This window comes from Sinohyriopsis cumingii, unplaced genomic scaffold, assembly GCF_028554795.1.
Source record: "Sinohyriopsis cumingii isolate HCF-2022 unplaced genomic scaffold, ASM2855479v2 utg001923l, whole genome shotgun sequence".
Taxonomy (NCBI): Eukaryota; Metazoa; Mollusca; class Bivalvia; order Unionida; family Unionidae; genus Sinohyriopsis; species Sinohyriopsis cumingii.
This window is the reverse complement of record NW_028316083.1, coordinates 72,538-85,604: the sequence shown is the minus strand read 5'-3', so window position 1 is coordinate 85,604 and position 13,067 is coordinate 72,538. Positions and strand designations below refer to the sequence as shown.

Genomic DNA, 13,067 nt, shown 5'->3' with positions numbered 1-13,067 from the left:
CTATGGCACTCTGGCGCAAGAATCAAAGTCGTTTCCAACACTTCTTCGCATATACACTGGCGATCTCGAACTTATTTTTCTCCATAAATTGATTTGATGTATGCTTTGCTTTTGTGCTACTGATAATATCTACGCGAGAAATCAGCAATGTTGTTACTTAGTTCAGCATGATAGATGATATCCTTGGCGATGTTACTTACCTGTTGGGTGTCGTCCTCAATTTCACTGCTGAAATACAATGGCACACAACCATATATTGGTGTTATTGAGACCAGGAGCTAATATATATATATATATATATATATATATATATATATATATATATATATATATATATATATATATATATATGCATGTATATCTCCGCGTGTTATTCACGTTGACATACACACCTGGTCGAGAAAAGCAAGTGACAAGAATTTTAATTAACAGATCTAAAGAGAAAAGAGAATCGCGTTTACAGAATCAAGATGATGTTCATGTCGTGATTAACATCAAATATAGGAAACATTCACCATGAAGTAAGCGTTTGTTATTGAACCACCCACCGGTCATTTTTTGTGTGGCCAGCTTTCATGCAGCAAACCAAGTCTGTAATTATAATATCACTATAAAACATATCATCTCATGTATGATCTTCATATATTTGTTACATATAGATTTTTGCAGAGACAATGCCCAGAATTATTTCCTCATGACTTATGGGATTCCAGTCTGATTTTTGGGACATTTTATGTGATAAAAATTGTCAATCTGACTAAACCGAGATCTCTGACAACAAAAGCATGCAGACACAGACAAAATTTGTGGACTTAAAGCTATATTACAAATATAACATATATGAATGGGAAGAACATCGTTCGTAATATATCGTGTCTAAAGATAATACTCCCTAGCAGGAGATGATTTGCTTCGCTAAATATAATTGGACCTGGTATTTCCAAGGTCACCAGACAATGAAACTGTATTGGTACCTGCTACATCTACTTATTAAGAGTAAGTCCATATTGTAATCCCACTGAAACACTTTCAAGGTGAAACTTGAAATTTTTACTTTCGTTTATCACAGAAATGGCCTAAATATTTGATGATCTAGTTGCACCCATTACATGTATTTTCCTTTTACATTATTTTTTATTTGTTGTCATTAGTGTCATTAGAAAAATAATATACTTCTTGAAAAATACTGTTATGCGTATTTAATATATTTTGTATGCTTGACCTTTGTCCCTGATTGAAGGTGATCGTGCCTGCTTAATATGCAAGAACAACGCGCTGAATGGAATGCTAACTTCTCATTGACCAACTGAAAATAAGTTATAAATAAATGCAGGAAGTCATTTACTTTGAACCAATGAGAGGACAGTATTCCAATCAGCGGGATCCCTCTTGCATATTAAGTTGGTGGTTTGACTAAATTTTACCATCATTCATAGATCCCGAGACATCATTGTATGACACAAGTGAAAATTCCCAATGCTCGTATTTTCATGGATTTTTGCCCATATCTAGTTACGATAATCGACCGGGGGGGGGGGGGGGGGGGGGGGGGGGCTGGGGTAGCCATTGGGACATTTTTATATGAAATAATGATTAATCGATTTTTGGAACATTATAATAGGTTTAAGAAACAACAACAGCAATGCATTAAATACGCTCCAGTATGTGTGCCTCATAACCAACAAATTTAACATATAGGCCTAGTACTAACTGGCTATTACAACTAAGTATCATTGATATTATGAACACTGTAGATGGATCCCAAGGAAAGGGTAAACATACAGTTACGACGAACTAGATTACTATAGGTTACTTGGCACAAGTTCAGTTTTAATACTTTCGTCCAGCACATTTTTCTCTCTCAATCCAGATTTTTTTATTTATTTTGTCCCTTATGCATAAGAGGGAATAGGGGAATGGAAATAAGAAAGGATTCCGATGAAATTGTGTACCATTTTAATTTCATTTAGAAAACAGGGACTATTAATACTTTTTATCGTTATTTTCATATGTTAGTTATGATTAATGAATGAGTATAAATTCACCATTCATCTATAGGCATGCATTTGCATGACTGTTTATATATACGAATTATTGTGCCATGGGTGGATCACAATTTGATATACCAATACTATTGGTATATCAATTTGCTTTATACCAACACTTTAAATATCACGTTATTTTCAATGTATGCGGCATAAATGTATATATATATATATATATATATATATATATATATATATATATATATATATACAATACTTCCCAAATGTATTCCAGTTTTCCATTCAATTTCCTAAACTTGATAAGTATGTGGGCAAAATTACCTCTTTGCCTTGTATGAACTCCTTGAAAACGTTGTCCATTTCTTCTGGCATTTTTTCCCAGTTTCAATTTTTAAATAGGTCTTGATATTTTCCTCCTGGATTTTGTTATGCATAAAGTAGTTGATATTATGCCCTAACACTTTCTAACACTTCATTTTTGCTGCTGATTATTCTTTCCCCTTCGCTTACTATTTAATCTCCTGGGTCATTTGTCATTTCTAGGTATTCAGAATCTTTCAATATACATGTATTGTAATTAATTTTCCATAATACCCGGTTCCATTTCTCTTTTCCATCCATTTCTGTTTGAAGTTCTATTATATTATAGTCTTCTATTTTGTTTTCATTTATAATATTGTCCTGGACGTGCTTCTTTCCTATTTAGCCAATTGAGAGACCAAAGAAAGCAACTAATGCCCAAGCACTTTACAAGACCAAATATACCAAAGTTTACAGAATTATTAGGTTTTGAGAAACTTGATATTTTAAAAAATCTCTCTAAAATGATTGATATCATCTCATCAAAATTCCATTTCATCTTTTCTCGATGTGTTTATTTTTCTTTTTTATTTATTTCTTTTTATTTTTATTTTTTTGGAGGAAGATAAAAGTACCATATGTTCATCACTCTCAAGTAACGAGTTTGCTAGATATGAATTTGTGTTCTATATTTAGTAACTTACACCCTGTCTTCACGAATATACTAATATCTATGTACATGTAACTAAGTTTCAACATGATCTTATTCTACTGACGTAATGACTGTAATAATGTAACAATGCTGTCAATCTGATTTAAGTTGCATTTACTGTGAGAAATAATATATTGTCCATGGCTGATGTACACACATTCAAAGTTAGATACTATTATATTTTCCGCATTTGTTGCATATTGTAACCTGTAGTGTAATAAAGAATTTGTCGCTATCGTTGTCAATTATTCATGCTTTATTGTTGAATGGCCCTTGTATGGCCTATAGCTGTTACCCACATAGTTGCCACAATATCGATCAAATGAGTTCTAACAGCTTCACTGCTAGTTTCTATTTAATTCTTTCAGTGTAATGTTATTTTATTCCTTGGTCTTGTCATGTTTCTCCTTGTTTTACACAACCCGAATGCTGACTGACCTGTGGCATACTTGTTTGTAAGGACATGTAATGCTTGATATAGATACTGTGTTATATAATTATTACATTTATAGGTCCTAACCTATACCAACATTGTTATTATCACCTGATAGAGTTGGGGAAGGGGATCGGTGGGTTGGGGAGCTCAACAGAGCTTTTTCATTCACCTGGGACATGCATAAGGGATACCTATGTTATTAGGAGTTGATATAAGGCAACATTTTACGAGAAGTGGAAGCATTTTATTGTCACAAGTGGCAATGCCAAACGGGATGACAGAAAATGTTTCCAATTCACTCATGGAATATTTTGTTATATTTACTCAAACAAATGTACATTGTGATTTTGCTCTATATTTTTAAAAGCAAACACCATTGATTTGCAGGGCAATATTTTTCCATTTTCAAACTTATACAGTAATATAGCGCAGTGAGTGTTCACAATTTTAAAATATAATACAAATATTTTAAACCGTGTCTCTTGTCAAATTAATAATTGTTTTGAACAAAACTTAATTTTTAATTTCGATAACAAACTACTTGTATGATGGGATTCAATAAATATTGTTTGATATTCAATTGGAACTTCACACATTTGGAGGAGTAATAATAAAATTACAATGCAAATATTGCATGCAGACAACAGTTTTTACTCTAATGCATCATCCTGGAAACCAGAAAAGGACAGAAGGGGTTCTTTTTCTTGCTTACAGTTTACCTATCATTCATATGAAACTACAAAGGTGGACAGTTTTCTCCATTCTTGCACAACTTATATGGCAATAATCACCGCATGCTTAGTAAGGAAGTGCAATGTGCAGAATGGATGCCTGCCCTCTCACAATACACCTATTTATAATTTATTTCCTTCATGCGTTTCATTTTTAAAATTGGCAAGGGAGTAAAAACAAATTGAAAGGTATGCAAATACTATAGGTTCTTTGTTTTTGGTTAAAGGAAATAGGTTTTATTGTAGCTATAATAAAGGCAATAGGTGTGTATATACCACTTGGAATAATTAACCAATCCCCACATACTTCAAACTTCAAACCCCTCACCTGCACAGTGTGTACATACTAAATTGAACAGACCCTAACAAAACAAAGTTCAATCTAAAGATAACATCAGTTTCACTGTGAAACTAACATATCTCGCCTCAAGAAGGTTGTAGTGCATTCATTATGTAAATTATTCAAGTGATCAAAGATGGCATGTAAGCTGCAATTATGTTACATACTATGTATATTTTTGAGATCATGAACATACCAAATATTGGCGTACTGTCCAAAGGTTTAGAACCTGACATGCACATAGACAAAATTGAAACAGGTCAAGTCAACAATGTTTAATTCAAACTGCCTATAGTATGATTGTGCTTAAATTTTGTGGAGATGGTTCCTAGGATACTAAGTCACAACTGACCATGTTGTTACTAACTACTTGCATGTTTATGACCTCCACCAATGACACTAAGAACCTTTACCGTAACTTTCCTATTAAGAATCTAAAGCATCAATGAAAAATAACCAACACATTTCACTTAGATCACCTAAAAAGTTACTTTTATTTAGATATGGATAGTGTCATTTCAATGTAGAAATAACTGTAAGATTGGCTTCACGATAAGTTTCTTAATTTTGTTCTAAAACATTAGCTTCATTTCCATGTATTGTGATTTGTTATAACAGTGCCAAGTTTTCTTTTAAACTGTAAGAGTAATTGAACATAAATAATATAAATGAATTAATGAAACTATTTATTGTAAAGTGTCAAATAAGACACTTCAGACAAGCATACAATGGTACTGTCAATTCTATTAAGTTCAGCACTGCTTCAATTTCAACTTTAAAGCACCATCAATTAGATTTTTCTTCTAATAACTTAAATATTAAAATTTTGTGAAGCTATATATCTAAACATCGGAATTATGTACTAGAACTGGATTTGGAATGATTGTATGTTAGAGTTAAAATCTCAGATAGAGGCTTCGTTACATACAGGAATTAGTTTCTGTCAGAAAAAATGAAACAAAGAACAAATGTGAAAAATAAAAGAAAAAAGAAAACAAAATTGATTCACACCCCATCAACCAATTAACTCTATGTGACTAACATGAAATCTGCCAACAGTGTTCATTGGAAAAGAGAAGTGTTGTTTATGACAACCACATTCGCGATCAATGAATTAACAGAATTTAACTTGTCTTTTAATGCTTTTTGATAACCTTGTTGAAAAAAATAACACCTTACTTCTAAAGCGGTCATATTATTTATATAGGCTGTGCTTTTTCAACCAAATACCGACATCTTCCAGATGAGACCTTAATGATATAAGTACATATTCCAAGTCTGTTAAAAATTGGATCAAAAATATGGCTTCCAGACTGGTAATAAAGCTTATTAACTTAATGCATGACAATTCATCATTAATATGCATGAGTTTGCTCATTACTAAAGTCATTAATGACTTTATTATAAAATCAATATTCCAAGTTTGTTTTAAAATGGATTAGAAATATAGCTCCCAAGTGGTAACACAGCATTTGCTGATGGATGGACATGTTACAGATGAAACATATACATGTAACAGGAACTGGGCCATATCATAGGCTCATTTGGTGTTGTGACCAACTGAAAAAAATTTAAAAGAAAAAATTATACATGTTAAACAATTAAAAAATAATGAACACTTTATAAAGAAATATCGATTGAAAACTACTTTCCCTTTCATTTCCTCCAAGCAAGATATTGCTACACAGCACAGTTTATTTACATAAATTCAAAATATCAGCACAATGCTTACTGGTGTAACAAGAACAGTTATCAAAATTCTATTGTACAAATATACTTAAAGTCTATTATACAAATATATATACAGTCTATTATACCAATATACATGCAGTCTATTATACAAATGTACCTAAAGTCTATTATACAAATATATATACAGTATATTATACAAATATACCTATATTCTATGATACAAATATACCTTTAGTCTATTATATTAATATCCCTGTAGTCTTTTAAACAAATAAACCTATAGTCTATTACAAATATCCGTGTAGTCTATTATACAAAAATACATATAGTCTATGATACAAATATACTTAGAGTATATTATACAGATATTCCTAGGGGCCTCGAATGTCCGAATGGTCTACAGCACTCACTGTTATGGATCACTGCCATCTCACCTCTGTCTACATGGGTTTGAGGCTCTGGCTCTGCTTATGTGAGTACGTGAGAAAGCTTGCCAGTAGCTTCTCATGGGACGGTGGTTCATTCCAGGGTTTTCCCGGGTTCTTCCTCCACCATTTATACTGGACGCTTTGTATAGCCTATCTTATGCTGAAAAATGGCATTAAACTCAATAACAAAAACAAAAATACAAATTGTTTATTATATAAATATCCCTGTAGTCTATTATACAAATACAGTCCTACCCACTTATATTGACATCACTTATGTCGACAAGCCGCCTATTTCGACAAAAAAGCAAAGTCCCGGTCCCTTGGTCTACTATTACTACCAAATTTGTCATGCTTATGCCGACATCGAATAAAAAAATAAACGTACATGTCGACAGAAGCCGTTGGTCCCAGCTTGAATAAATCCTTTGTTTTCTAATCATTTATGTCGAAAATCTGCCAGTTCCGACCCATTCTTTGTTCAACAATTAGTTGATCTTGCCGACAGGCTTCAGGCAGTCGGAGAACAAAAACCCCAGGCTTTTGTTTGGTCCTATAAAGTTGACCTCTCGCGGCGACTTAAATAAAGGCAATGAAATCTGATGGATTCTTGCATTTTCCAAAGTGATCGGTGATTAAAACAAGTTTATTGTGCTGTGACAGTTTCCTTTTTAACTTTATTTAGCATGTGTCAATGTATACAATATTATGCCTTCATTAATCATATCAGCCGCATATCTCTTGTTCACTTTTATGTACTTTTCACGATGACTTCTGTAACTAAATACATATACTGTTTAAACCAACTTGTTGACATGTTTTCATTTCCCTGTGAATAGCCCCATCCCCTTGGTAGCCTCAATAAGATGGGAACAGACTGACCAAAATCTAGGACAATTTAAGTACATGTACTTGAAGCATGTAAATAACAACTATGCAACCATGTGCTGATACCGACTTTGAATATCGTAGTGAAAGTTTTTCATATCAGGATGTGACCGATGCAATATTTTATTGTGGATTTTATTGCATAAAGGTAACCAAAATGTAATTTGTCAATATACAAGTGTAACTCACATTGGTTTTGTCTTTATGTACTCAATATTTCCATTGTTTGTTTTCTCAAAGTGTAAGTTCTACTCACTGACAACAGGTCACCCCTTACTGACGAATTTAACTTGTATTTTTTTTTCCAGACCCGCCTCCTCCTAACACTTATCTCGACATCCGCCTATGTTGAAAATATTTCCTCGGGCCCAAGGATGTCGACATAAATGGGTAGGACTGTATACATATAGTCCATGAGAATAAATATTTCAATAGTCCATGAAATTATATATATATATATATATATATATATATATATATATATATATATATATATATATTCTGCTAAACAAACATATCTATAGTATATTATACAAACATACCTATACTCTATTATACAAATATAAATATAGCCTATTCCATAAAATCTGACAACACAAAACCATATGTGTACACATATTTGTTTAATTAGGTGTGTTTGAAATCAAACAATTGTAATTTTTCACTTGGCCAGTTTAAGGAGTTTTCTTTTGGCTTACATAATTTATTTTTTATCTACCAAAGAGCAAACATAAACCCCAAGGTAGAAATGCCCAATATCATTTTAGTGGTACAGTATACAGTATAACTATATTCACGTGTCTAAATATATCTGCAAGTTGCCCATCATAATTGTTAACAAATATGACATGACTTTTGTAGGGTACAGGGTCCCAATTAATTGGAGTTTTGAGGTTACTGAGTTTCACAAGGATGTTATAGGGGAAAAAAAATATATATGGATGATAGACGCCTAACATTAAATCAAATCAATCACATCAAAATACAAATTAGACAATGTTAAAAACAATAATTGAATCAGATATTATGAAACAAAAGTTCCTATAATAGATCGATGCTCTACATTACTAAAGGAATTAAAAAATGACATACACGTCAGCTTATTCTTTTCTAACTGCTGGATATTAACAGTAATTCTCATAATCTTCTGAAAACTGGCAAATCAACTTTGGTAACAAAACCAATTTTGTATGAGTTAGCATCTTCATAAGACACCTCTCTAATTGCTGCCATTTGCATTTGGGACCAAATATAAGTATTTCATTTATAACCTCATGTTACTATGACTATATATTTACCAAAAATAAGTATTTCATTTATAACCTCACGTTACTATGACTATATATTTACCAAAAATAAGTATTTCATTTATAACCTCACGTTACTATGACTATATATTTACCAAATATAAGTATTTCATTTATAACCTCATGTTACTATGACTATATATTTACCAAAAGCAGCTAGTGAATGGACCAAACAGATGTCATAAAATGTAATGAAATTGTCCAATCTGCAATACTTTATACTTTGAATGGTAGTATTTGTGTTGTCCTCAGTGAACGTACCACCATTATTCACTATTTCTAAAAAATAACAAGAACAATCTTAATGTGTTGTCCTCAGTGAGTACACCACCATAATTCACTATTTCTCAAAAATAGCAGGAACAGTCTTAATGTGTTATCCTCAGTGAGTACACCACCATAATTCACTATTTCTCAAAAATAACAAGAACAATCTTAATGTGTTGTCCTCAGTGAGTACACCACCATAATTCACTATTTCTCAAAAATAACAAGAACAATCTTAATGTGTTATCCTCAGTGAGTACACCACCATAATTCACTATTTCTCAAAAATAGCAGGAACAGTCTTAATGTGTTATCCTGAGTGAGTGGACCACCATAATTCACTATTTCTCAAAAATAACAGGAACACTCTTAATGTGTTGTCCTCAGTGAAAGCACCATCATAATTCACTATTTCTAAAATAAATAACAAGAACAATCTTAATTTTGTTGTCCTCAGTGAGTGCACCACCATAATTCACTATTTATCAAAAATAGGAACAGTCTTAATGTGTTGTCCTCAGTGAGCACACCACCATTAATTCACTATTTCTCAGAAAAAACAGGAAGTCACAAAGACAACACTATAGTTGTTTTGTCGTTTTGCTCACCAATTGCCTGTCCAAATGACAAATCACTGCTTACGCATCCAATCAAACAGTCACAAAACAATATAACACATTTCTCAGAGAACTTGAGAGCTCAGCTATCACAATGCTGGACCCTGATTATTACCATATACAGTATTACTATCAGAGATGGAATCATGCACGATCCTGGGTCTGAATTATGGCCACATTACTAGACATGGGATTATACATGATGTTTGTTTCTAATTATGGCCACACACAGAAGTATATCTTGACATGGGATAGTGCATGTTGCTTGGTCCTTAGCCACACACATTAGTGTCACTGGATTGTGTATAATGCTGGATCCTAAATATAGCCATATTGTGTAGTGACTTTCAGCATGGGATTGTATATCCCGAGTTCATTTTGCTGGTGCCTGGGATCAAACATTCTGCTTCCACATCTGTAGCAACTCTTATAGGCCAAATCTGAAAAAAGCATACAGATCTTGTCGTAGATGCCTCTTTAGAAAAACAATGGAATGCCTGAACTTAAAAAAAAAATTAGATTGAATTTTCCACATCAAATAAGCACTATACCTTTAATACGGTGTATCTTACAAGTATGTAGGTTAAAATAAACTCTATAAATTTATTTGATTTTATTAGAAATACAGGTTTGTTTCCTCATCAATGTTAAATAAAATATGTAGACAGTCTCATTATTTACACAGTCTCTTTAAACTATTATTCTGGGGGATCCCAAAACACTTATCATAGACACTTTCAATTCATGTACATATACCTTAATACCATTTGACATAATCGACTTTTCTACAGCCATTAGAAAGTATTGTATATGTCATATTACCATTTGACATAATATCTTCCACGGACACCAAAGTAATGTAGATGTAAGTACCAGCTGACATAATATCGACTTCCACAGACAAAACTATTGTAGATGTCACTGTACCATTTGGTAAAACACCCACTTCCACAGACATCAACATAATGTACATGTCATTGTACCATTTGTCAAAGAATACACTTCTAAACATCAAAATCAAACATATATCATTGGAAAAGCCTCAATGGCCAAGAGTATGTCTTGGTAAGAGATGTTTATGTTCCCTTGACAAAATAGCAAATCTTATATTAATTACTGTATAAAAAAGGGTACACAGATTACATGACATTAAACAAATGTTCTTGTAACAATAATGTCATCAGCAGCTCTAAGTGAGGTAAAATTAGCAGTTTTAATTTAAATATTCACTCTCTAACAATAAAATTGATAAAAGCTTCTATCATACAGTAGAATAGATTAGGATTACCGCTTGATACAAATGTGATGCAATATTATGTGCATAAGATGACATTGTATTTAGATTTTTTAATATATGGGGATATTCTTCTTACTGACAACAAATAATGTTACAAGTGTCACACCCATTATTCATATACCAATATTAAATACTCCCATTAGGTATCCACATGTTTCACACTCAATATTTATGTTCTACAATTTCATCCAGAAAAGCTTTAAATTTTAAACCTCATAATAACATGACCGTTAAGTCGAAACCAACCTTTGAACCCCACTTATCGTAAGTTGTATTTATACTGTCCTTACACTTTGTACATGTTCCTGCCATAACATGTACCCTGTACTTATACTTTGTACCATTTGCTGCCATAACATGCATACTGTACTTATACTTTGTACCTTTAGCTGGTGTATCATGCGAGATCAGCTTATACTTTGTACCTGTTGCTGTCATAAAATGTACACTGTACTTATACTTTGTACCTGTTGCTGCCATAACATGCACACTGTACTTATATATGTACTTTGTACCTGTTGCTGCCATATCATGCACACTATACTCTTACTTTGTACCTGTTGCTGCCATAACATGCATACTGTACTTATACTTTGTACCTTTTGCTGGTGTATCATGCGAGATCAGCTTATACTTTGTACCTGTTGCTGTCATAAAATGTACACTGTACTTATACTTTGTACCTGTTGCTGCCATAACATTTACACTGTACTTATATACGTACTTTGAACCTGTTGCTGTCATAAAATGCACACTGTACTTAAACTTTGTACCTGTTGCTGTCATAAAATGTAAACTGTACTTATACTTTGTACCTGTTGCTGCCATATAATGCACACTGTACTTATATATGTACTTTGTACCTGTTGCTGCCATATCATGCACACTGTACTTATACATGTACTTTGAACCTGTTGCTGTTATAAAATGCACACTGTACTTATACTATGTACCTGTTGCTGTCATAAAATGTAAACTGTTCTTATACTTTGTACCTGTTGCTGTCATAATATGCACACTGTACATATACTTTGTACCTGTTGCTGTCATAAAATGCACACTGTACTTACACTTTGTAACTGTTGCTGTCATAAAATGCACACTGTACATATACTTTGTACCTATCGCTGTCATAAAATACACACTGTACATATACTTTGTACCTGTTGCTGTCATAAAATGCACACTGTACTTGTACTTTGTACCTGTTGCTGCCTATCATGCACACTGTACTTATACTTTGTACCTGCTGCTGCCATAACATGCATGCTCTACTTATAATTTGTACATGTTACTGCCATATCATGCACACTGTACTTATACTTTGTACCTCTTGCTGTCATAACATGCACACTGTACTTACACTTTGTACCTGTTGCTGCCATATCATGCACACTAAACTTATACTTTGTACCTGTTGCTGTCATAAAATGTACACTGTCCTTATACTTTGTACCTCTTGCTGTCATAAAATGTACACTGTACTGTCTTATACTTTGTACATGTTGCTGCCATAACATGCACACTGTACTTATACTTTGTACCTGTTGCTGTCATAAAACGCATGCTGTACTTATACTTTGTGCCTGTTGCTGACTTCATATCACACACACTGTACTTACAGTTTTTACTTATTGCCATCATATTACGCACACTATACTTATAATTTGTACCTCTTGTTGCCATCATATTACAAACATAGTACTTACACTTTGTGCCTGTTGTTGCCATCAGATCACATACACTTACACATTGTTGCTGTTGCTGCCATCATATTATGCATACTGCACTTAATACCGCTCCGGTGGCCTAGTGGTTAGAGCGTCCGCCTCAGATGCGGGAGGCCGTGGGTTCGATCCCCGGCCGAGTTATACCAGAGACTTACAAAAATGGTACTAACAGCTGCCTCGTTTGGCATTCAGAATTAATAAGTTAGAGTTAGGACTGGTCGGCCTGATGTCAGGATAATGTGACTGGGTGGGACATCATGCTACATGTCTGCAGCATGATGCCCCAGTGCTAGACATCACTATAAACTGGCACATT

General features: G+C 33.2%; 1 protein-coding gene across 2 annotated transcripts in view; it reads right to left on the bottom strand.

The window, feature by feature from the left end:
- Window positions 1-1,939: 1,939 nt before the first annotated feature.
- Window positions 1,940-13,067, bottom strand: part of LOC149771360 (uncharacterized) — a 61,584-nt gene continuing 50,456 nt past the window's right edge. The window contains exons 8-9 of one of the 2 annotated variants that reach the window (XR_016418310.1): window positions 8,961-10,164; window positions 1,940-8,804 (exon numbers count right to left, since the gene is read on the bottom strand). The gene's annotated coding sequence lies outside the window, so the exon portion shown is untranslated. Of the gene's footprint in view, window positions 10,165-13,067 lie in introns of both variants that reach the window. The other variant, XM_089948552.1, reaches the window with a different exon arrangement.